At 41.2% G+C, this 21,054-nt stretch overlaps 1 long non-coding RNA gene across 1 annotated transcript; it reads right to left on the minus strand.

Annotated features, from left to right (window-relative positions):
* Positions 1 to 13,252: 13,252 nt before the first annotated feature.
* On the minus strand, positions 13,253 to 21,017 carry LOC142411009 (uncharacterized). The gene is made up of 3 exons (XR_012776083.1): positions 20,877 to 21,017; positions 13,904 to 14,034; positions 13,253 to 13,334 (listed from the first exon to the last, which is right to left on the minus strand). It is a non-coding gene; the product is annotated as an uncharacterized LOC142411009 (long non-coding RNA).
* Between the last annotated feature and the right edge of the window lie 37 nt (positions 21,018 to 21,054).

A 21,054-nucleotide genomic window follows, 5' to 3' on the forward strand; every position in this document is an offset into this window, starting at 1 on the left:
ATCTGATGAAGTCACTCTGTACAGTGGTGGGTTCTGTGAAGCGAATGCTTCTCCATGTAAAATCATCCTAGAGTGATCAACTTTTTCCTCAGATAATAGCTGCTCCTGTGTTAAGCAAGCAGGAGGTTGGGCTAGATGACCTCCTGAGGTCCATTTCAACCTTAATTCTTTTGTGATCCTATTCATCTGACATCTTCCCAGCAGCATATCTGTTCTCTGGTCCCAGTCCAACCTGCCTCAACCTTATACCAGTGGCTTGGAAATAGAGGGTTTTTTAGATCCCATTTTTCTGTCATCCATAATCCAGGACTCTACTTAGCCAAGGATTTTGACTACCATTTCCTACTCCTTCCTCTTTAACTGACAAAGAGAAAGTTTCTGTATAAGTTTTCTGTAATGCCGCTGTGCTTAGCAGCTAAATATTTGTGGTGGCTGCTACTCTGTTAATATATTACACATAAAAATCAAAATATCTGTGTGTTCAGTGCAGTGTTCTTAAGCAGGCCTTCCACATGCTTCCACTAACTACAGGATACTTCCTCGGAATCTCTGCTTGCTGAAAATTCTTTAGAAATGTTTAAAGAGTACCAAAAGAAAGAATAGCTTTGGGAGAAGCTCATTATACCTTCAGGTAGAAAACAGTCAATAAGTGCCTCTCAAAAGCCTTTCTGCCAGTATTGCCTTGAGACAAGTACAAGTCTTCAGAGATTATCACCTTTGGGGACTTGGGGCTTGGCGTTTATGCTTTTTGTTGGTTTTTCTTGGTTGCTGTTGTTGTTGATGGGAAGAGCTTTATAAAAGAAGTTCTATGTGGTCTTGAACACTCAGAAAGATCTCTTCACTAATTTCTTTTATCTGTCTGGAACAGATGCAGATGCAGGACAAACTAAGTGGTATGGCTGAATGCAGCTTCTTTAGGAGCCATTTGTGTACAGGTGTTTTTATTTTCTTAAAAACAGGTCTCACTTGGTGTTTGTGTGCTCTGTGCTTCATTACAACCATTCTTTCCCTGAATAATACTATGTATATAGCTGCACAGGAGACAGTGGGCTAGTTCAGCTTTTCTTTTGAGGGTCATTTTCACCTCAATCCTGTACCACTTAGCTTAGAGGAGCTGCACACACCGCACTGTGGTTTTGGTGAATAGATATTCAAGTTACCGATACAAATATATAATTCACTGTGGCATTGTATTAATATCGGAATGCTAACTGTTACTTGAGAATTACCTACCTCAACTTCTACTGCACAAACTGATTACTATTTTGGACTGTACTTTGGAATATTTTGACTGGATTTTGAAAAATATTTAAATATCTAACAGCCCTTCTGTGAAGGGAGTAGTGACAGCATTCATTGCTAAGTCTTTTTGAAATACTTGTAAAGAAAAACTGCCTCTTTGCTTGGTAGTGGGTGCCTGTAGGAGGTGGTGAGAAACCTATTGTCAGGCCTCCAAAAACATAAAAACCTTTCTGAAGCTACAGTATAAGGACAAAGGAGGTGGAGGGCTGTTCCCCCAGTATTTGATCAGGGCAAGACACTAGTCCATATAAAAATACCAGATTCTGACCTATGAAAGTTGTATTGGTGTACTGTTTGACTATCAGATTCATGGAGTCTTTTATTTGATGAGCAAACAATTTTGACGTTTCTTCTAACTTTCGAGAGCTTGACTTACTGGTAACTTTCAATAGTATTTTATTATATTCCTCATGCTTATGGCAGTTAAAGGCAAAATAGCTTTTTCTTAACACTAAACATATGTTGTAATTTAGAAAAGGCCAAAAAATTAATGGAAAGCTTTTGAGGAGAAATGGTATGGTAGGCAAGAGGGAGGGGATGGATAATGGAAAGGCTACGTATTTGTATATAGTTTTGCTACTATGGTGCCCGCCTACCATTTTTAAAGCATTGTGGTGCAGCACTCATGCAAAACAAATGACTGAAGGACGTGGTAAAAAGTCTCTGTGCTAAGGCATATGTAGGGTATAATGCTGTTGGCTCTGTAGCTATAGTTTTCCCCATATTGAATACAAAAGGCTATATACTCAGAGGAGCACTAAAAAGACAGTAAAGTTCAATGGAATTTCCACTCAAAATGACAGGATTTTCGTCCTAACTTCAGTGGGAATAGGATAAGTCCCTATCCTATTAAAGTCCCTATTAAGTCCTGTTAAGTCCCTGTCCTTTAACGTATATGGAGAGATGATAAGGTAAAGTTCCAGAAAATAGGTTTTGAAGTTTGATTGTTAAGGCTGGACTTATCTCTGCCTATTTTTACCTCAAAATCTTCTCTCCGAAATCAAGCATATGCTAGTGGTGTGTATTAATAACTTATCCATCATATTAATTCATGGTTATCTAGAAAACAATTTCACTTATCTGCCACGTTTTCCAAATATATCTAATAAGGTGGGGGGTTTTTTTAATGGTCAAAGGGCTCCTAGGGCTGAATGGATGTATTGGGCTCTGAGATCCTTGAAGAAAAAAAAAAAGGAGTATTGCAGGGTTATGTTGCTATTGCCTTTTGAAGATAGGCATTAGATAGCTGTTATTCAGCTGTTATTCGTGCCTATTAAGAGGATTTAAACCTTGTAATAAAATTAAGCTGTATTTTCTTGGTGACTTGGCCCCAAAATCACTCTTCTCATTCTGTCCACATCAGGTTGGTAGAACAGCATTAAAAACCTCCTAATGAAAGTCAAAATGGAAAGAGTTAACCATATGGATATTTTTCTCCTATTAGTCTGCCTGCATAAGTTCAGATCTTCAGACTATGGCAGACTACACTTGTTAACTCAAGAAGTACTACTCATTTTGAAGATGGGGACAGCGTGTTCTTGTCACAGCCAGAAGCAGCTGTAATGAAGTATTATAGGAACAGGTCACGGATGTGCTAGCTAAAACTAACTTTGTATTAAGTGTCTGAGCATCTAGAGTTTCCGCTTGTTAGCGGTTCAACTTGTTTACATTTTTTTTCTTCTCCTGAATTGGTGTTGCAGCTGGCCAGAAAAAGGAAGAGGTGTGTGAAGATTTCTTTGTCCTTGATGTGCAGGAACTAGTGAGGACTATCTCAGGCTTTCTCTCTTGGGATCCATGGATATAAGACTAATTTGAGAGGAGGTCTTTGGGGTGTGGGGAAAAGTGCTTTGAGAGACAATCTGTTCCCTTGTCATGGAAAGATATGCAGCCTATTCAGAGTAGTTTAGGATGAGTCTTCAGATTGCCACAGGCTTCTTTGACAGCTAAATACTCTTTTTTTTCCCTCTCTCTCTTTTTTTTTTTTTTTTTTTTAAGTAAGCTCTGCTGCCACAGTTGAGTGACTATCTCTACAAGTCTTGTGCAGGATTCTCTTATGTGATGACTGCAATAAAAGCGATACCGAACTTGTACTTGAATGTGCAGCCAAAGAGACAGAGTACATTCTACTGAACTTTTAAACCACTTCCCCCATTTTTTTCCATTTCAATTTCTTTGAAGTAATATGCATGCTATACAAGTATTTCTTATTATTGTTTATAAGAACTTGATTTACTCAGGATTTTATCATACTGATTCAATGTTAATATTATCTACTGGACATTGTAGCTGCTTGAATGCCTGAGCAGTTCATGCCAGTAAATTAATTTCCTTTTTTGCACAACATGAGGTTCTTCATCAGAGTTGGAAAATGTAAGAGTTGAAAACTCTTTTATTAGAACTTTGATTTCTTCTAGTCAACTTTTTCATTTATAAAATGGTATGCATGTATGTGAGAACATACATGATTAAAAGCTTATCTGTGTTACATTAATATAACTAAGCATATATATGTGGGCCCACTGCAATGGCTGCAGCCTTCTTTTCTGTAATACGTAGTTTGAGTATATTTTTCTCACCCTGTTGGCAGGATTCAGGTTCTTCTGTCTTTCTTTGAGGGGAAGTTCCCAAAGAGATAATACACAGTGCTCTTTCTTCCACTGTTAAGATTTTTCCTTACTTGTGGAGCTTGTCTGTTGCTGCTTACCTCTTCAAAAGTTTAAATCGCTAAGCACTGTTTTTGTTGCTCTAACTATTCCTACTTGATGGACTTGTGAACAAACCTCTTCCCTTCCCTAACTCCTATCAGTTTATCCTATAGGAACTAGGGAAGGTCAGGAGTATCTGCTTCTCTGAGTTTTCTTTGCACTGTAATTCCAGTTTCTTGGCCTGTTTTTAAAGGGGAAAGATAGGATTGCAGTCTTGAAGGAATACTGAGGTGTACTTTCTTGCTGTTTGGCCAGATAATTACTGTGTATTGGCCAGACGCTGGCACTACCCTCCTACTCCTTGGGACCATTCCAGGTATGGTAGGAGGCAATGAGGCCACTAAGGCCGCTGGACGTTCGTGTTCTTCTCGTGGGGATGACGTCAGCAGCTTGAATACACTTGCTGTCTACTGGTGCCACTTTTAGAAAAATGCTCCAGTATCCACTTAATTTTCCCAAGCAGATTTCTGCTATTTGGCCATTATAGTAGGAACAGGAGTCCACTGTCCTTTTGTTATATCATACAGAATTCTTTCTAATGGTCACTTGGATATATTGTGGGATGTTTCAGGCATTTTTTTAACAAATAGGGACGGTTTCCACCAAAAGTTCAAAACAAAAATGTTAAACTTTTGCTCAAAGGGAAGTATAGCCAAACCTCTAGTGCATATAATCCCAACCAGTGAAAGCAGTCATTATGAGAGTGCCTACAGAACAGAGCGTTTTCAATGCTGAAGGTGCTGCAGGCATTTCTTCAGTAGAATTAAAATACACAACACTCAAGTTTAGCTTGGAAAGAAGGTACACAATAACCACATGAAAATGCTACTAAGCACTTCTAGCTCTGAATCCTCTAAACTCCTTCTTCAAGTGCTGTTGTTTATTTTGCTAATGGTACCGAATTCTCTGTCAAGACAGCCTTGGTTGCACAAGCTCTAAAGTGGACAGGGTTCAGAGAAGCCTCTCTGCGCCTGCTTGCTAACCATCGTACTGCTTCAAGGCACAGCAGGTTTGCAAAAGCATTTTCTGTGCACAGGACTTATTGCTTATATAAGAGGGTTTTTCAGAAAGTGGTTTTTTACTGTTATATAAATTTGCCTGTACATCAGTCCAAGTTATGAAGTATTTTGTGACTGAGCAGTTTCTCATAAAATGCTGTGGTTTTTTTCCATTTGTGCTGTTTTGGCAAATACAAGAAGCAAATGTTCTGAAGTGATCTATGGAGAAAAAATACCATAAGCATTAACGAACCCAACTTAAAGCTGTGTAGAATTTCAGGTTGAAAATGCTCCTTTAAAATAATTCCCTCTGTGTTGAAATATGTTGTTCTAAGTTTCTGTATTACCTTCACCTTGTAAAGGCTGAAAGTCAGTTTTGCAGAAACACACGTTGTATGTTTAGGCCCTCTCATCTAAGTGATGGAATATTACAGCTTCATGCTATACAACACAGTGCAATAATTGTAATTTTCTGCAGAAGAAGCTGCTGGCAAAACCAAAATAGTTACATGTGATTATGTACCAAAACCACCACAATTGCCCTTCAATTGTGAGCTCGGAATTCACGAGCTCTGAGGGAATCTAGCGTGTGACCCAGCATATATCCCAAACGCTGTGATCTGTAAAAATTATTTTTTACTTTAAAGTTATTTTATGAGGTAAGTATGCTTAATCTGGGTCCTTTCTGATAAACCATGAAACGCAAACAAAGCAGAATTTATCATAGTCTGCGCAGGTAAGACTTCTGAATCATCTGTAATTATGTTTATCAGCTAGTCCTACAACGAAAGGTTAACTTGTCCGTCACAAAATTGCTCACAGTTACTGGTGTGTGTACACAAGTAAAACACAATGTGTTTTCTAAAGACCTAGTTCTAACAAGCTAACCTCAAATTGAAGAAGCAGTAGTGAAAGGTATTGCCCTGTAAGAGACATGTCTGCTGAAGATCATGTCCAAGACAACAGCAGAATGGAAACAGTGCAAAATCCCCTCTGCAGACTCAGTGTTTGGTAGAATCCAGTCACTTTTAATCCCTGAAACACGGAGGATTGTTAGCAGTTCTAAATGAAGCTTTTGTAAATAGTCTCACAACGTCACTGCACAGTGCAGTACCCCACAGTAACACCTAAGCTAACTCTAAAGGAAATACCTTGGTGGCTGCTAGCAGAATGACCACGTTAGTTTGATGCTCCGCCTGTGGTAATTCACTCTGCTTCGCAGGAAATGTTCTCAGACGGAAGTTTCTCTGCTGCGGTTGGGTGACTGAAACCACTGGCTTTGCTCTTCCAGATGAAACAGCTGGTATATGTAATCAAGAGGAAATCTCCTGGTCCATATTTTTCTTAATGATTTAGATATATTTTTAGGCTCAGGAGATGCCAGGTCCAGTAGATCTCCCATAAAAACTAAGTAAATAACTGATCAAAGGCTTGAGTGATAAGCAGTAAAAATCAGGTTAGAATGTTCTAGATTGTGTATGTTCTTTTTTAATGAATAACTAAAAAAGTTATTCTTTTATAGAATAACTATAGGCTCTGCTTTTATAGAATAGTCTATAGGCTCTGCTTCATATAAAAATTGATATGTTCAGTAATCCTCACCTCTGCTTGCCAGCAGACTCCCTACATACCTGTAATAGACACTGATGTAATTCTGTAACACATAAATGATAATCACTCATGCATAAGAGTATTAATTTTAAAATTAGTGTCTAAGTAGACAAACCAGGCAGCTTTTCATAGTCAGTTAGCTATTCAAAAACACTCATCAGCCTCCAAATTGTATCAATAAAAGAATATATATAAAAAAAAAAAATCCCAGGATTAGCCCACAATCAGGCTGCATCTGATCTCTGCTTGGAAGAGTAATGTGTTGTGGTGAATCACTCTAGAACTGTCAATTTTTTTTTTAAACTTTTTTTTTTAAGTAGCTAATTTGGCTGGGGACATGCTACAGTTCTTCCTCACTGCTAAACTTCCTTTACCTAGTAACTTAAGTACTGATATCCAGCTTTCCCACCTGAAGGAACTGTATAATCATGTTTAATTGCATTGATATTAAACCTATCTTAACCTATCAGTTGTAAAATCTGTGAAAACATAGCAAAATAGACATGAAATACTCTAAATTCTGTGTTCATTTCTGTTATGGAGGAAAGGTTAAAACTTCTTTAAGGAAATGCAGTGATTTTCTTTTTTTCCTACTTTAATCTGTGTGTAAGAAGTGACAAGTAGGACATAATCCAAAACTGAGTGAAAAATAAAAATAGAAAACACAATCAGCTCTGTTACATGAAAATAGAAATCAATATCTGGTAGAAGTTAGTCCTATTTTACTTTTTTCATCATATTTATCCATACATATATAGAGAGATGGGAAGCTTTTTTGCCCTATGGGCAGTTGAGTCAATTCTGAATCAAGATAATGGTCTGATTGATACCCATTGATAATCCATTGATATTATTTGGAGGTGAATCATAACTGAGAGTGCAAATGCATGACAATGTACAATACATTAAGCAAAACCTCCTCCTTGTCCTCCCTGGTTATAGATACCTGGTCTGGTTTCCTAACAGTCCTTTTCATTGCCACAGGTGAACTCTTAAACTCCTCTTAGTATAGCCAACAAATAACTGCAGGGTTCTAAAAAGAAACTTTCTGTCTGAATAGGCAGTTCAGATTGCTTGATTTATAAGGTGCAGGATACAAATACAAAGCTCTGGATTGGTGTCAGTACTGTTTTTCTGTATTCTTGGTAATGCTGCTTTGATAAGACAAAAAGTATCACACTCTGTAGACATATTTTGTTTAAACAAACAAGAAAAAAAAAGCGAGGGGGGCATGCTCATACTACAGAAGATTTTATTGAAATTTGTGCATAAACTACCTTATGCGGGAACGATGCAAAATTTTCAAAGTGACAGTGAAAAAATAACCACACAATAATAAAATGGGGAACAGAGGAAGCAAATAGAAGGGATGAATGTCCTGGGCACTTCTTGTTCGTGATGCAATTTCTTTTTCTTTCTTCAAGAAAAAACCCTTGATAAAAGGCAAGCAATAAAAAAGGTCTTGGAAAACTAAAAAGTGTGCTTCTGAGAGAAAAATAATTTTTCTTTAGGTCTATTTGTCATTGCTGACACAAAGTTCCAAATCTTGATTTAGAAGTAAGAACAAAAGTGGAAAGGGTGTGCAATTGTATACCATAGCGACAAAAACTCTCGAAGAAGAAAAGGCAAGTTATCTATATGTTTCTGAGAATCATAAACTTACTTTGCAGTGATCTCCACTAAAGTAGTTCCTGAATGACCTACTGATTGGCTGTTACATTAGAAAATATAATGCTAGTACATAGGTAGAAATCAACATAAATTGTGTTGCTGTGCCAGTTGCCTTTATCCTGTAATTAAATCCTTAGTTTATAATTTTTTGTTAAACTTTAAATACATCTATTTTACATCTTGGTTGTTGAGATGCTGAACTAAGACTGGCAACTATACTTAGCTCTCTGGTTCCTCTTTTATGGAAACACTGAATAGCACGGTACAGGTTACATAGCAAAAAATGTTAGCTTAAGGCTAAAAGACCATGTAGTAAAAAAGGCTGTACAGCAGAAAAGTCCAAGCTCAGCTGCCCAAATATTCTGATGCTGTTGTCTGTAATATAAAACGTACCTGCCAGTACAGCCTCTTACTGCTATCAAGGATATTGCTAGATCTGATTGTTACTCCCAACCTCTTCCTTATAAGAGGACCTCTGCACATGCAGAAGGTGTAGATGCTCAGCACCTTTGAGACTGCAGTCCTATAGCATCCAGTCCGTCATGCACATTCAGAAGTCTGATAAAATGATTCTTCTCTTAAAAGCCTTTCTGACTTGATCTACTTGTTTAGAAAATTACTATTTTTTTGAGTCATGATTTGTGGCATTTCTTGTGCTTTTGTGGTATCCTCAGACCTTTTAGTGTGGAGACAAGGAACATAAATTCAGACAGTGCAATCTGAGGGGGTTCTTCCCAGACATGGAATGTGCCAAATTGCTTGCTTGTTGACGTGGGCCGTAGCTACAATGCCTGTAAAGGAACTAAGTATTCTGCCAGAGTGCCCCCTCCATCCTGTATTCCCAGAACAATTTGAATGTTGTGTCATAGCCATGTGCCATTTTGAGATCTGCACAGACTTGCACATTTTCTACTCTGCAAATTAAGACATACACAGCTCTGAAACAAGAGTGTTTGGGGGAAGGGGAGGGAATGTGCCCCTTCTTCCCCCTGGAAAAGTCTCAGTGCCTTCCACACTAAATAAGACAAAAGAGTCAAAATACAGTTTTATGTGTGTACATTCTATTATTGAGTTATATGTGCAGCTTTCCTGAAAATTGTGCATCTAGATAATTTATATTAAAAAAACCTACTTAAATATAAAGTCTAATCTAATAATAAAAATCTAATATATAAGGACTCCATCTCTTGCTTCTTTACTTGGTTCCTATTTCTGTTATGTGATGACCTGAGATGAGATTTTATAATCTTTGAAATAGAGACAATATGTTAGGAAATGTGTCTGAAAAAGGTCTATCTTAGTATCCTACTTTTCCTGAGTGGTAATACTGCTATGGATACGATTCATTTTCCTTATCTTCAGACATGTCTGTCTAAACTTGTCATCTGGACTTGCTTTGTTAGCAGTCATTTCTAGGATACGATTCATCTTGTTCTCAGGTAGAAGTCTGTGTGGTCCCTTAGTTTCCATGCCGGTCTGTAAGAGGCACTGAGGTGTCATGGGTAAGTTTGTTTAAGGTTCCTCTTTAGTTAATCCAGTGTATGTGATTTTTATCCTGATTATGGGTAAATAGATAGTTGGTAATTATTTGGTTACTAATGGAAACTATAACTCTTCTGACTGAAGAAGATCCAATTCTGGATTACTAGTAGACTTTAAAGATGAAAATGGCAGATTAAATTGCTTTAATATAGTTGTTTTTAATGTCATTCTAGTGCATGATTTTACTGCTACCTTTTAATATACTCTTTCAGTTACCTTTCAGTTATCCCTCTGTATCTTTAAAATTACAATGTGTTTTACTATCAGGACCTCAAAGAATATGTTCTGTGGTTTTGACTTGAGTTGATACATAGTGCCTACAATAATCTACCTAATATGGCTAGCAATTCTCTTTTTCTTGTGAGTGTTCTGAGATCACATTGCCATCTTCTCCATTTATAAATTATCCCAGTGCTGTTGGTGCATTTCTTTTGCAGCTGTCTTTGTGGCTATTATTGTGTTCAGTATTCTGAAAGTCATAGATACCTGTAGTAAATTCATTATTTGAAATTTCTTCTGTATGATTTGTTAAACAGATTACATTTCTTTCTCTTGGCTTTATAAATAGCCTTATCGTGTATATTTGTAGTGTGTATAGTGATATATCAAATTAATACATTATAAGTGCTGAAATAGGCAAAAATAGTTTTAATTCCCTGTGAATCACAATGGCAAATAAAATGAATGACAGAAAGTTGAGGGGAAACGAGCTGGAATACTGCTTGTATTCAATACTTTCTGATTAAAAATTACCAAGAGATAGAGATAGCTTCCATCAGCTCTTTGTTAGATTGCACTATGTGCAATACTAGCTGTAAGAAGGATGGATGCAATGTACACATGATATAATGTGGAGAGAAGGAGAAATTTCTGAAGTAGGGAGGCAACCTTAATGCTCCTCTACTTTATATCCAGCTATTTTTCTTCTTCCAGTCTGGTATCCTTGGGCCACAGAGACATCCACACTTCGTCCTTGGACAGATTCCTGGAAAGCGGATGATGTAAGAGAGTTCCCATATTATACAAACTCTGAATTTTTCCTGTGTTGTTGGAATATCTTTACCGAAAAAAGTTCTCTGTTGTTTTGTGTGCCACTCTCAATATAGAGACAATTTACGTTTGATAATTTGTTTGATAATGAATATTCAGTATTTAATTCCTGGCTGGGTTTTGGGGTGGTTGAGGAGTGTCCTCTTCTTCCTTTGATTCCTTACTGAACTGCAGGATCCTTTGCAAAAATCAAGGCCTATTTTTCAAGGGTAGCTATCTGTGGATTTCTCCAGTTCTATTCATTGTTGTCAGATTCCAATGGTGTTACAAAGATGTGATAGATCTGTTGAGCCGCTTATCATTTGTCATGTGTTTTGATCAGTTGTTTTTATTCCCATAGCTCAAATTATGAATGGGTGGTTGTAGCTGTGGTGTTTGAATTGCTCTGTTTGACTTTGCTCCTTAAGTCATCTTCCTCTATGATTCAGCTTTGATTTTTGTCTAACGTGTTGGAGGAATTCTGAGCAGTTTTCTGGGAAAATAGTCGTTAGCTGCCAGTGCCCTAATGATGCATCCAAGGCATCTTCCTCCAAGATTGTTGAATGTTCATTCAAGGACAAGGAAACATTCTGCTGATGCCATTAAATAGTACTCTTTGTGCTGCACTACTTGCAGATATTTATGGGTTTTATTTTGAATTTTAAACCCCAGCTTGGCTTACCTAGTAAGAAACTGTTTTTCATTGGTTCTTAATGTATGATTTATTATTAGGACCGGATATTCCAAAATAACAGCTGGTACATCCCTTGCTCTGCATAAATTTATTTATTCTTGCAACTCTGTATTAAGTAGGAATTTCCTGAAATCAGAGGTACTTCTTAAGGTATATGTTGGTGATTCCTGAAGGAGTTTTATATCCTTGTGCCACTGAAATACACAAAGGAAGCTTAAAGAGGCTGGGGCTGAAAGGGGCTTAAAGGGGCTGAAAAAGCTCCAGCTTTTTCAGATAGTAATTTGTTAAGCATTACCTAGCAATTCCCACTCTTTCCATGAAGAATTTTTATTTGTCTGTAAAATATTGCTTGAAAGGATGTTACCCTGTCTAATTAAATATTCCTATCGTTAATTTCACTTATTCCAGTACTGTTCAATCTGTAACTTTTTTTTTAATTGGCTGCTGTTTTGATAATAATATACATTTGTTTAGGGCCCATCCATTTCCTGGAACTAAATTAATGCTTAAGTCTTCCTGCCAAAGTATAGCATACAATGAATAGTATAGCATACAATGAATAGTATAGCAAAGTATAGCATACAAATGAAAAAATAATTCCACACACATTTCTTCCTATTAATACCTTCCACTCCAGGTTGATATACAAAACTAATTGCATTAACCTTTCTGCAGTATTCCATAGGAGCATCCAAGGCTTCTTCCAAGGAAAAAACCCGCCTCCTCTGATATAAAATGATCAGAATTATACTATCTTCTGTATATTTTATTGTATTCTAATTCTTAAAAAAATCTTTTTTATTTTTTCCCTTGAAAAGCAAGCCTGTGTATCCAGTATGCTATAATCTGTGTGGAATGCATGTGCAGAAATGGAGTGGGTTGCATTCTGGTGTCTGTCACTGATACAAGTCTGAAATAATTCTGTGGGGTGAGGTTGGTCATGGAGCTTAGTGTAGCCTGAATCATTGTAAGTCTGCTATTGTAGCTGACCTACAGTTGTTGCAAAGACATTTCAAACCTACGTATTCCATTTTTTCCAAACATGAATAGACTAGGACCTAATATGAATTTCAAAATCAAGCCTTTCTTTTTGCATGTGGTCAGAAGCCTTTTAACGTTTTAAAGCTAAGCCTTTACTATAGAAACAATGTTGGTTTCAGTGCCAATATTGAATTGCAACTGTGATTTGGATGGAGAAACTCTGCAGCTGCTTGGCTGCTAACATGTCACATGGCTTGCGCAGCGGTAACAGATGAAGAGAGAGGGCAATCCCAGCCCTTGCTGGGGCTTGCCTTCCTGCCTGTGCCCGCGCTGAACAGAGAGCTGCAACAGGTGCCTTTGCAGCAGTCGGTACTGGTAAGCACAAGAAGCTTACTGAAAAGCATTCACTGTTCACCAGTTTGAGAGTCCAAAGAAAGATCTTCCCCTTCGACTTTGTCGGTTTGGAGAGCAGAGTAGACTTGGAATCCTAAACCAAATGTATTAAGCCTCTATCATCTTTCCTGAGAAGAAGGGGATTCAATAAAATCTGTCAGTTATCATGGGAGGTTATGTAAGCTTTATAAGAACTTTTTTCACTTTAACTAGTTCAGGAAAAGAGATTACCTTCTTTCTAATAGCATTTATAAAGATTATAATCTGTATAATCTTTTAATGGCACCATCAGAGGAAGTTTGGTTATCTGTAAGAGCATCATCCTCAGCAACTCAGTCCATCTTTCAGCATTAGTTATCCAAGTGAAACCAACATGCCAATCTCCAGTGTGCTTTTTCACTGGAACAGCTGCCTAAATAGATGACATTTCAGTAATAACAATTTTTGCAAAGTAAAACATCAGTGGGAGCATTAGTTAAGTGTGACACCACCTGAATACATTCGCAGCCTCAGAATAACCAAGTAATATTCTTTATTATACACATAGTGTGTAATTTGGATAAAAAAAATACCTGTTGTGGTCAAGCTATGTTTTTACCTCCTAACAATTTATTTCAACTGTACGACTAAGCTGGAATTGTGAAAAGCATAACAGTGATGTCATATCTGCAGTTTGCATGTTTATATTGATTATTTCTTTCTAGTTCCCATATAACTTGGGCAGATTTACATCGTCTTTGTATGCCATGCTTCACTGCATGTCAGTTATGATGCACATTTGTGTTAGGACATGCTTTAGAGAAACAAATTCTGAAATGCCAGGAAATAACTGAAGTGGTGCTTGCTGGCATTCTGCCTACCTGAAAAAAAGACTGATGGGTATATGGGATAACAGTTTTCTCACGTTGGTTTAGATTGCTACTGAGCATATTTTTTCTGTCCTTTTGGTAAGGAAATAGGAATAAGGTTTCCAGAACTTATCAGCAGCATTCCCAACCCTCCATTCTGCTTTGCTGATCACCAGTCTACCATTGGGACCTTTGAATTTCATCATGGGAAAGGAACGGAGCAATCGAGCATGAAGCTGCGTTGCAGCTGACGACAAGTGCTGTATGGATGGACCAAAATTTCAGGTGTGTTTTATACAGGGACAAGAGACCCAGAAGGGGACATAGGATTATAGAGGGGTAGTAGAGGATGAGCGGATATGGAGATGTTTGGATGAAGTGCTGGTTAGACGGTATGGGGAGAGACTCAGCAGAAAGCTGGGAAAGGCATGCCCACAGCCCAGTAAGACGGCTGCTTCTGCCACTGGAGTAGCTAATAGGACTTTCTAAGCAGTCTAAGCTTGGGAACCCCTTTGCCACAAAACTATGCTGTCAACTGATTCCTGACTTTCAAAAATAGGGCAATTTCTTGACAGAGGCGAAACTCTTTGTGTCCTAGCAACCTAAGCACAGCACTGCACAGACTGCCATATAATCTGTGGTGTAGGTAGCAGCTTTGGAGCCATTAACAGCCTGGGGAAGAATCCTACAGCTCTGGCAACTAAGCAGGTTTCATACCACAGCCTTGGATAAGATGTTCACAGTGATCCAATGGCCCATTTTTTTTAATGAACAATGTTCAATTTCTTTTTGATTGTAATGCAGAGAAAATCCTGTAAGATTAGACAGATGGGGAAACGAGTGCTTCTGTTATTCTCCAAATGGTAGCTCATGATTATTGTACTCTTTTTACTCAATCATTATGCTCTGAAATGGACAATAAAGATGAAGAATTGCTGTTTGTTATGCTATATGGTCTCTGGAGTGCAGTTCTATTTATGTTCTCAGAAAGAAAGCTTTAGTTTGCTGTTATGATAGGTACTTACTAGTTTTATTATATCTATGAAATTATAAACTAAGCTTGCTTAAGATATAATGTCTTCTGGGAATTTCTATGCAAGGTCATATTTCTTTTTTTTTTTTTTTTTTCCTTCACAAGATTAATACTATAAGCAAAACTCAAATATGCACTTCTGTGATAAGCTAGGATATCAACTGCAGAGTAAACAATTATTCTTGTAATCTTCACTGGCATCAGAAAGACTATTCACATACAAGTAGAACCTTGTGATAGCTTCAGAACAGTCTGCCAAGGCCCAAGGCCTCAGAAGTGATTTTTCAGGACATTTTTACATATTTGGTTTTGTTATTATTCCTTAGAATGTCAATATTTTACTAGTGGAACACATTCTAAGATTGCTCATCCTGCAAAAAGATATGCATATCTGTATGATGTTAGTAGTCTTACATAAAATAGATTATCTGCAACAACATGGTAAAGAGGTCAAGCAGTAATTTAAACTTCAGTGAGATTCTTTTTTTGGTGAACATTTCATTGGAGGCTAGTAGTGGGAATATAAATAGAATCAGATAATGAAGTTGCAGTTCTGTCAATGTTTGTTGTTGTTGGGGGGGTTGCGGGTTTTTTTTGGTTTTTTTTTAATAGCCAAACTAAGTTTTAAATGGTGTACTGGTTTCTGAAAATACCAATTGAGGCAGTAGATTCCTGGTCTTGTTTGTAAAATATAGAAAGCTGAAAAACTTACTGTGATATGGCAGAAGTTGAGCAGAACAGATCTGAGATAGTGTAACTGGTTCCTAGACCATAAGGTAGGAAGTATTTGCGCAATACAGTGAAACTTTTTTTTTTCTGAATCTGTCTGTCATACAGGGTGAAAAAGGCATTTTCTATATATTTGCAATATGTATGAGCTACCAAGGAGATCCCCATGATCCTGTATTACAGCACACACAAGAGCAGGCTTTTAAGATTGTGCAGTGATGGTACAGGACACCTGTTCAGAATTTGGAGAGATTAGCATTGTTGGAGCGGGCCCAGAGGAGGGCCACAAAAATGATCAGAGGGATGGAACTGATCAGAGTTCAGGGATCAGAGGGAAAGCGATGCCCTCTGTGCTCGCCAGAGTGGATGCGGCTACCCAGACGCAGCTCCCAGGAAAACATGCGGCCACCCAGGTCTCGGGCTGCAGGGAGTGCCTGGGCCTCTCGCTGTTCACGCATGGCAGCTGTGTGGGCAGCTGTGTGAGGTGCGACCAGGTGGACGATTTGCTCTGCATGGTGGCAGAGCTACAGGAGGAGGTAGAAAGGTTAAGGAGCATCAGGGAGGCTGAGAAAGAGAGAGACTGGTGGTGCCAGGCTCTGCCCCCCCTGAGATGGGAACAGGAGCAGCAGCAGCCCCCAGTAAGAACCCACGATCAAGGGGATCCTGTATCCCCCCCCCCCCCCGCCGGGCTGAAGGCAGCAGCTCAGAGGAGGAGAGTGAATGGAGGCGAGTCCGCGCTCATGGCGGCAGGCGAAGGCCCTCCCTGCCTGCCTCACCCCCCCAGGTGCCTCTGCACAACAGGTATGAGGCCCTGGAGGTGGAAGGCCAGTCAGTGGAGGATGGGGACGACAGTCTATCTACACTGGAGGTGTCGCCCAGGGCAGAAGAACGTACCTCTTGTCTTACCACCACCTCCACAAGGAAGAGAAGACGGGTTATAGTTGTGGGTGACTCCTTTTTGAAGGGAACCGAGGGTCCGATATGCCGGACGGACCCTCCTCTTAGGGAATTCTGCTGCCTCCCTGGGGCCCGGGTGAAGGATGTCACGAGGATACTCCCTAGCCTGGTACGGCCCTCGGACTATTACCCCCTACTGCTCTTCCATGTGGGGGGCAACGAAGCTGCAACACGAAGTCCTAGGGCAATCAAAAGAGACTTCAGGGCCTTGGGACGGCTAGTAAGGGACTCCAGAGCACAGGTTATTTTCTCTTCTCTCCTTCCAGTCATGAGCAGTGCCACTAGAAGGAACAGAGGTACCCAATCTATTAACTCATGGCTCCATGGATGGCGTCATCGCCATTGTTTTGGGTTTTTTGATAACGGGATGGCCTACACAGCACCAGGTTTGCTGGCGTCTGATGGGATTCATCTTTCTCAAAGGGGAAAGAGAATCTTCGCTCAGGAACTTGCAGGGCTCATTGACAGAGCTTTAAACTAGACTCGAAGGGGGAGGGGGATAGTATCAGGCTTGCCCGAGAGAAGCTGAGGGACGACGTGCCACGGTTAGAGGGAGCGGGTGCCAGTGAGGGCACTTGGCCTGTGTCCTCGAGATGTGCGGGGTACGCCGGGGCACAGCCGAAGTCGAGCGGAGTTGAGCTAGGGGATACTGAGGCAACGGGAGCCAAGAGGGAAACGCCAGTGAAACGCCTCAAAGCACACAAGGGGTGTTCCTCTATGAAGGAGACACGGGTGACAGCCCATCTGAAGTGCCTCTACACCAATGCACGCAGCATGGGCAACAAGCAGGAGGAGTTGGAAGCCATTGTACATTAGGAAAACTATGATATGGTTGCCATCACGGAAACGTGGTGGGGTGACTCGCACAACTGGAGTGCGGCGATGGATGGCTATAAACTCTTCAGGAGGGATAGGCGAGGCAGGAGAGGTGGTGGGGTAGCCCTATATGTCAGGGAGTGTCTGCATAGTTTAGAGCTCGATGACGGTGATGATAGGGTGGAGTGTCTATGGGTAAGAATCAGGTGGAAGGCCAACAAGGCAGATATTGTGGTGGGAGTCTGTTACAGACCCCCCAACCAGGATGAGGAGACAGATGAACTATTCTATAAGCAGCTGGGAGAAGCCTCACGATCGCTAGCCCTTGTTCTTGTGGGGGACTTCAACCTGCCGGATGTCTGCTGGAAATACAGTACAGCAGAGAGGAAACAGTCCAGGAGGTTCCTGGAGCGTGTGGCAGATAACTTCCTGACACAGCTGGTGAGTGAGCCAACGAGGGAAGGTGCCCCGCTGGACCTCTTGTTCACCAACAGAGAAGGACTTGTGAGCCATGTGATGGTTGGAGGCTGACTTGGGCAGAGCAATCATGAAATGATAGAGTTTTTGATACGTGGAGAAGCGGCGAGGAGGGGGGTCAGCAAAACTGCCACCTTAGACTTCCAGAGGGCAGACTTTGGCCTGTTTAGGAGACTGGTCGACAGAGTCCCCTCGGAGGCAGCCCTAAAGGGCAAAGGAGTCCAGGAAGGCTGGACATTCTTTAAGGGGGAAGTCCTAAAGGCACAAGAGCAGGCTGTCCCCAGGTGCCGAAAGATGAGCCGGTGGGGAAGAAGACCGGCCTGGCTGAATAGAGAGCTCTGGCTCGAACTCAGGAAAAAGAGGAGAGTCTACGACCTCTGGAAGAAGGGGCGGGCAACTCAGGAGGACTACAAAGGTGTAGCGAGGTTGTGCAGGGAGAAAATTAGAAAGGCCAAAGCCGAGCTAGAGCTCAGTCTGGCTGCTGCTGTAAAAGACAACAAAAGATACTTCTTCAAATACATTAGCAGCAAATGGAGAGCTAAGGAGAATCTCCAGCCCCTAGTAGACGGGAGAGGGAACACAGTGACCAAGGATGAAGAAAAGGCTGAGGTACTTAATGCCTTCTTTGCCTCAGTCTTTAATAGCAGGGCCGACTGTTCTATGGGTACCCAGCGCCCGGAGTTGGAAGATAGGGATGGGGACCAGAATGGAGCCCCCATAATCCAGGGAGAAATGGTTAGTGACCTGCTGCACCACTTAGACACTCACAAGTCTATGGGGCCTGATGAGATCCACCCGAGAGTGCTGAAGGAGCTGGCAGAAGAGCTCACCAAGCCCCTTTCCATCATTTACCAGCAGTCCTGGCTAACTGGGGAGGTCCCTGCTGACTGGAGATTAACAAATGTGACGCCCATCTTCAAGAAGGGCCGGAAGGAGGACCCAGGGAATTACAGGGATGTCAGCCTGACCTCGGTGCCGGGGAAGCTGATGGAGCAGATCATCCTGAGTGCCATCACATGGCATGTAGAGAATAACCAAGGGATCAAGCCCAGCCAGCATAGGTTCAGGAAAGGCAGGTCCTGCTTGACCAACCTGATCTCCTTCTATGACAAGGTGACCTGCCTAGTGGATGAGGGAAAGGCTGTGGATGTTGTTTATCTAGACTTCAGTAAAGCCTTTGACACTGTTTCCCACAGCATTCTCCTGGAGAAACTGGCTGCTCATGGCTTGGATGGGTGTGCTCTTCGCTGGGTAAAGAACTGGCTGGATGGCCGGGCCCAAAGAGTGGTGGTGAATGGAGTTTACTCCAGTTGGCGGCCGGTCACAAGCGGTGTTCCCCAGGGCTCTGTGTTGGGGCCAGTTCTGTTTAATATCTTTATCTATGATCTGGACGAAGGGATCGAGTGCACCCTCAGTAAGTTTGCAGATGACACCAAGTTGTGTGGGAGTGTTGATCTGCTGGAGGGTAGGCAGGCTCTGCAGAGGGACCTGGACAGGCTGGATTGATGGGCTGAGGTCAATTGTATGAGGTTTAACAAGGCCAAGTGCAAGGTCCTGCACTTGGGCCACAACAACCCCATGCAACGCTACAGGCTTGGGGAAGAATGGCTGGAAAGCTGCCCAGCAGAGAAGGACCTGGGGGTGTTGGTTGACAGCTGCCTGAACATGAGCCAGCAGTGTGCCCAGGCGGCCAAGAAAGCCAATGGCATCCTGGCTTGTATCAAAAATAGTGTGGCCAGCAGGACTAGGGCAGTGATCGTGCCCCTGTACTCGGCACTGGTGAGGCTGCACCTCGAATACTGTGTTCCGTTTTGGGCCCCCCACTACAAGAGGGACATTGAGTTGCTGGAGCGTGTCCAGAGAAGGGCAACGAAGCTGGTGAAGGGTCTGGAGCAGAAGTCTTATGAGGAGCAGCTGAGGGAACTGGGGTTGTTTAGCCTGGAGAAAAGGAGACTGAGGGGACACCTTATTGGTCTCTACACCTACCTGAAAGGAGGTTGTAGAGAGGTGGGGGTTGGTCTCTTCTCCCAGGTAACAAGTGATAGGACAAGAGGAAATGGCCTCAAGTTGCACTAGGGGAGGTTTAGACTGGACATTAGGAAATTTTACTTCACTGAAAGGGTTATCAAGCATTGGAACAGGCTGCCCAGGGAAGTGGTTGAGTCGCCATCCCTGGAGGTATTTAAAAGCCGTTTGGATGAGGTGCTTAGGGACATGGTGTAGTGGTGGTCTTGGTAGTGTTAGGTTTATGGTTGGACTCGATGATCTTAAAGGTCTTTTCCAACCTATACAATTCTGTGATTCTGTGAACACCTCTCCTGTGAGGAAAGGCTGAGAGAGCTGGGGTTGTTCAGCCTGGAGAGGAGAAGACTCTGTGGAGACCTTATTGCGTCCTTTCAGTACTTAAAGGGGGCTTATAACAAAGATGGGGACAGACTTTTTAGCGGGACCTGTTGCGACAGGACAAGGGGTAATGCTTTTAAACTAAAAGAGGGCAGATTTAGACTAGGTATGAGGAAGAAATGTTTTCTGATGAGGGTGGTGAGACACTGGCACAGGTTGCCCAGAGGCGGTAGATGCCACCTCAAGGCGAAACATTCAAGGTCAGGATGTTGCAGATGTCCCTGCTCACTGCAGAGGGGTTGCACTAGATGGCCTTTAAAGGTCCCTTCCAAGCCAAAACATTCTATGATGTTATGCTCATGAACCTTACACCTTTTGTCATATGATGATTTTCTTCTGTCTCGTCTGTCGTTATGGGATGAGATGGAATGATGTTTGTCCCCTCTACTTTCACCCTGCTCTGCCTAAACCTATCATGACAGTTTCAGAAGGAAAGAGTCTCCAACATGATGCCTGAGGACACCAACACTTTTTGCAGTATTTTTTTATTTCAGAGTGCTGAGAACTTTACTCTGATGGAGTTGTTTTCCTGTCTTGGCTTCTCTATTGTGTTTAACCAACTGCAGCAGAATTGCATGTATTAAATTGAAATTTGATTTGACCTGATAGTTCACCCTTCAGTGCACTGTGGCGTTAGCATGAATTGCAGGTCAAGGGCGTAGTTAGAATGGAGACAAAATGCTGTACCTGATCAGTTGCAGAGATCTTCAGAGAACTGTCACTTTGATAAAGTTAGGATCAAGAGCCCTCTCTTGTAGGAAACTTGGCATTCAAAAGCTGTGAATTTCTTGAGATCGATTTGAAGTAGTAACAATGTAAGGAAGCACAACTGCTTTGTCTTTGAAATTAAAATGTCAGCTTTTTC

The sequence above is a fragment of the Mycteria americana genome, chromosome 6 (genome assembly GCF_035582795.1).
Source record: "Mycteria americana isolate JAX WOST 10 ecotype Jacksonville Zoo and Gardens chromosome 6, USCA_MyAme_1.0, whole genome shotgun sequence".
NCBI lineage: Eukaryota > Metazoa > Chordata > Aves > Ciconiiformes > Ciconiidae > Mycteria > Mycteria americana.